Raw genomic sequence first — 5,650 nt, forward strand, 5'->3', positions numbered from 1 at the left:
TTTTTTGGAGACGGAGTCTCGCTCTGTCGCCCAGGCTGGAGTGCAGTGGCCAGATCTCAGCTCACTGCAAGCTCCGCCTCCCGGGTTTACGCCATTCTCCTGCCTCAGCCTCCCAAGTAGCTGGGACTACAGGTGCCCGCCACCTCGCCCGGCTAGTTTTTTGTATTTTTTTAGTAGAGACGGGGTTTCACCGTGTTAGCCAGGATGGTCTCGATCTCCTGACCTCGTGATCCGCCTGTCTCGGCCTCCCAAAGTGCTGGGATTACAGGCTTGAGCCACTGCGCCCGGCCAAAAGGTGGCTGCTTTCTTTGTCCAGGGCTCAGACTTTCCCGGACACTAGTCCTACTGAGCCAGGTGATCACCTTTTAATAAAGAACTTTCCTGAACTCACTCTGTTAGGTATCTCCCAACTTTGTCCTACAACATTTCGTTGGCAGGAGCCCCCACTGTCTGCTCATGTCTGATGCTACCCACTGCAACACTACCACCCATGCGCGGATTGTTTCCTTGGGGCTCTTTGTATCCAGAAGCACATCAGGCGATCATTTCAATGAAACTCAGTGCTTTGCCTCCTTTTGGGTTGACCACAAATCATAAGCAAGCCAGAGATCTCATCCTGACTGCTGAAGCCTCACCTGAGATATCAGAATGATACGAGTTAACTGTTTGTATTGCAATGCTGTCTTTCAACAGACAAAAGTCATCTTCTCTAATAAGCACCCCAAATCAGGTGGCCACCCTTAAAGATATCACAATGCTTTGTTTGTATGAATAATCAGTTTAGTAATGACAAGAGTAAATAACATTTATTGAGAACTTATTTTACTGTGCTAACTGGGCAGTATATCTGTATTAATAAATCAGGACACTTAGATTGGAAGTAATCCATGATTTATCCCTAAGGTTTACTGGTTTGCTTAACTGGGAAGGATGAGAATCAAGTTAGCCTCAGGCCGAACTGGAGCCCGGGCATTAAGGCATCCTCGGGAATCTCTTTTCACCTCTCTGCTCTATTTCGATGTTTGTTGACCTCATTTTCTCCTACTGGCAACAGGCTTCCTCCATGTAGTCAATGGAGAAGGAAATCACAGCCACAGAAAATGCCGGGTTTACACCACCCAGCCAATAAGTCCAGAGGGAAGAACAGCGCTGTTTCCCCTCACACCCCCCGCCCCCTTCACATTATCTTCACCTTTATGGGCTGATGTCCTTGGATTCTTCTACGGGCATTCTGCAGGGTTTGGGCAGCAGTGTGTTCAATCTGCCATGGTTAACCAGGAGCACACCCTGATTCAAATTTCCAGGATAACTCTCTTCACTCTAAATTGTGTCTTTTAAACATTTGTCTCTTCCACCAGATTGTGTCTTTGCAGCAAGAACGGTGTTGTATTCATTCTGCGTTCTCAGTAACTGACACTTAGATATTGTATTCGTTTTCTATTACTGCATAACAAATTTAGTAGGCTTAAAAGAATGCAGACTTATCATCTCAGTTTCCATGGATCAGGAGTCCAGGCCCAGCTTAGGTGGATCCTGAGCTCAGGGTCTCACCAGGCTATAATCCAGGTGTCTGCCAGAGCTGGCATCCCATTTGAGGTTCAGAGTCCTCTTCCAGGCTCAGGTGATTATTGGCAGAATTCATTTGTTTGGGGTCCTAGGACTGAGGCCCTCCACTCCTAGAGGCTGCCCACAACTCCCTGCCACAAGGCCCCCTCCACAGCATGGCTGTTTGCATCTTCAAAGCCAGAAAGAGAGTGTTTCTTCAGTTTTGAATCTCTTTCCTTCCAGGGAAAGCCTGAACCCACTTTTTAAAAGGGCTCACCTGATTAGGTCAGGCCCACCCAGATAATCTCTTTTGATTAACTCAGAGTTAACTGAGTGGAGATCTCATTACATCTTCAAAATCACTTCACTTTTACTCTATCTGGGAGTAAAATATCATCATATACACAAGTGCCAGAATACTCAAGGGAAGAAGATTATATAGGGCATGTATACTAGGGAGCAGCAATCTTGGAGGCCAACCACAGATAATAAACATCTGTTGAACGTGAATGGGTGAACAAATAAATGAAAGAATTGTCCTAATGAATGAATCACAGGGTTATATTCTAAGATATATCACCAATTCTAAACAGAAAGAAAAGTCCAGTGTAAATACCACCATTTTAAAAGTACATACAGATTAACACCTCTCCTGAAATTTAGGAAAAGGAGTGGACGTATTTTCAAATATCTTGACATGACAAATCCAAGAGGTTGCAGTCTGCTCAAGATTCAATGTTCTACAATGCCATGGAAATGTGCTTTTGAGATAGAGATGCTCATGGGAGATTCATGATGATGGTCCCCTCTTCCAGATGCTTGGTCTGGGACTGTGGCCTCAAGCTCCCTGGGACATTAAAACATATTGTGGAAAAGGCTGGCCTTTCCTCCAGACACCTGTGGGAGCACCATTGTCTGTGTGGGAGTGGGGAGGTGCTTCTTTAGGACTTGAGGACAAGCAGGTCCTGAGACATTCCTAAGAAAATTTGAGAGTGGCCAAACACATGCAGCATTGAAAGTATGAGTATCACTCTCCAATGCACAACACAGCTCACATGCACTCTGGCACTTACTGTTGGGTTAGGTCTTTAATTTAATTAAATTTAAAAGACATAGAATAGTGCAAAGTCTACTGGGACAAGCACCAATATTCCTACTGTGAGGGTCAACAACTGCCAAGATTGGAATTTTATTTCCATTTAGCCATTTTGTTACTATTAATAATACAGAAAATATTACAGATACAGTCAAAGCCTACTCTAATCCCTACACAAAGTCTCATTCCCTTCACACTAGGAAGAGTTTGGAGTATATCCATTGATCAATCATTTATAGTTTTATATGTTGTATGTGTGAGTATATATGTATAAGCATCCATAAACAATATGTAAGCATATCTTAAGTAAACAGTATTATACTGCATGTATTAATGCACATATTTATATTTTTAGCAAAAAAAAGACCAAACTTGTTATAACTGTAGCAAAGTATTTCATCGTGTGAATAAACTACATAATATTGATGATCCATTTTTTTACTGATGGACATTGAAATCATTTCTACTTCTTTGCTGCTGAAAATAATGTTGCACTAAACATCTTTTATATGTCCATCTTCATGTATCTTCTGGGCACAAACATGTGCCAGTGTTTACTTAGAAGTGAATATCAGTCCTCCAAAAAGAGAAATCCCTAGCTCATAAGAGATGAGCATGTTCATTTTCACTAGCAGCTCCTTTATTAGTCCTCACAAGTCCAGACGTCTGTGCACACTTCCTCTAGAGCATGAGAGGGTTATTTCCTTATAGCCTCACCAAGGCCTGATACTGTCACACCATCTCATTTTTGCCAATCTGATGAAAAAATTACACCAACTTTTAAATTGCACTTTTGATTGTTATCATCTCTCCCTAAGTCAACTGGCCATTTGCATTTCCTCTTCTGATAATTGATTGCCTATTCAACACCTTTGTTCATTTTTCTGTAAACGTCAACCATCATCGCTGTGAAAGGAGCTCATAAAGCTCCTGACAAAAGCACCATATGATAATCAGTTATCCCTCTCCCTTCCCTGAACTCTAGCCCTTGTCTAAGTTGCAGGAACAGAAAGCCACAAACCTACTCTGTCAAAATGCCTTTGCATAACTGTGGTTTCACAACATTGCTTTGTATTTTAGCAACAGTTCATGGGGGTGTACGTTTCTGCTTTTGGTCAAACTATTATTGAGGACATGATCCACAACATTATTAAAATCTCTCCTAAAAACACCTACATAACAAACTCCTCTCAGGTCTCAAAGATCAGACTCCATTAAAGAGTGAATCCCTTTCGATAAGAGTAGTTCAGTAAATATCTTAGTAACCTCAGAATGCTTCCTTTAGTCATTCCTTTTGTCTCAGAATTCACGAGTGCCAGGAAAATTAGAGCAAAGTTTTCTGCACATCTCTAAAAGACTAACTTCCCTAGCCTAAGGTAATATTTTCCAGCTACTCTGTGTGTGTGTGTTTTCCTTCTTTTTAGAGTTTGCAGGTTGTTGTTTTATTTTTGCACATTTCACACTTAACACTACATATACTCATAGGATGCAGTAGACAGGAAAGCATATGAGTAAACACGTGGCCTTTGGAAAGAGAAATCGGATGTTTGCCATAGCTCTGCCACTTCCCAGCTGTATGGCCTTGGATACCCTACTACTCCCATTGCAAAATGGTGCTGTGGTATTGTTGTGAAGTTAAATGGCCCAATACAGGTAAAGTGCTTAGGATAGTGGCTAGCAAGAAGTAAGTGCTGAGTAATGATTAGCTGTTGCTGAGTAAACAATAAACATAGACATGCTTACATTTGTAGATTCACATAGCATCTGCCCAAGCTAACTTAATAAATATGCATGCAATTCTTCATCAGTGTCTAAGTGGAAAGCAGACACTGCACTCTATTCAGGGCCTTGTAAGATTGGAGCATGTGGACACTTGGGCCCATCCCCTTTATAGTCTGTCTGCTGGTGGTGTGAGTTAGAAGCTACTGGACTACCTACCCCCATATATACCTAATAAAAATTCAACTGGGACTTTAATGATGTCTGGTGGACAACTGGGTGACTCAGAGGCCTCTCAAGACCTTGTGGGAAGGGCTCTGATTAATGGAATCTCCAGAGCTCAGTCATTCCTCCATCCCCTTCAGCTCCAAACTGCAGCCTCAGACAGACTACAAAATAGATTTCTGTCCCAGACCCCTGGGAACCACTGTGTGGGCAGCTCTCACCTTCCCTCTGTTTCAACCATCTGCTCACTCTGCCCCGTGCCAGCCTCCAGTGATAAAATAGATGAGTGGCCTGCTCCAAGGCTGCCCCAACCTCACCAATCTCCTACTTCCAGTTTGTCACAGGCCTCAGGGACAAACAGTTTGCTTCTCCAAATATTTTGTATATCCAGACGTTCCCATTTCCTAGGAGCAAAATAGTGCTACTATAGTCCTACAGGGGATCTGCTTCACCTCCACTTTCCACCATCTGTGCTAGGTTATTTTGATGGCTACATAATATTCCACTAAATGGATGTTCTGTAACTTTGTTTAATATACTGTTAAATAGGCTGCTTCCAGTTGCAAGATTAATTTTATACATCTTTGTGCAGGAAGAGTCACTGGATCAAAGAACAAGTAGAGTAAAATTTTAATACATGTTGTTATTCTGTTCCCAGGAGGTTGCATACGTTTATACTCTCATCCACAGTGTATAACTATTTCTCCATACCCTCACCAACACAGGGTATAAACAAACTTCTTCATGTCTGCCCATCAATAGGTTTAAACAAAAGCCTCTCCTTGCTTTAATTTTTCATTCCCTAACAATGAATGAGGTTCTGCATCTTTTTATAGCTTTGTTAGTCATGTCAATTAATTTTTCCACAAAGTATCTTTCCATATCTAATGCATTCTTTTTGTCTATGGGGTTGTCTGAAAATTGCTTAATGATTTGTATGAGCCCTTGGTTCAATAAGAAAACTTATGTGTTAAAGTGTGTCCTGATTTTTTTCTCATATTATCTAACTTTTTTTGAAATTCTGATGTGCTTAATTTTAATTGGGGTTAATTTACTAGTCTTTTC

The sequence above is a fragment of the Rhinopithecus bieti genome, unplaced genomic scaffold (genome assembly GCF_001698545.2).
Source record: "Rhinopithecus bieti isolate Rb0 unplaced genomic scaffold, ASM169854v2 scaffold_15087, whole genome shotgun sequence".
Taxonomy (NCBI): domain Eukaryota; kingdom Metazoa; phylum Chordata; class Mammalia; order Primates; family Cercopithecidae; genus Rhinopithecus; species Rhinopithecus bieti.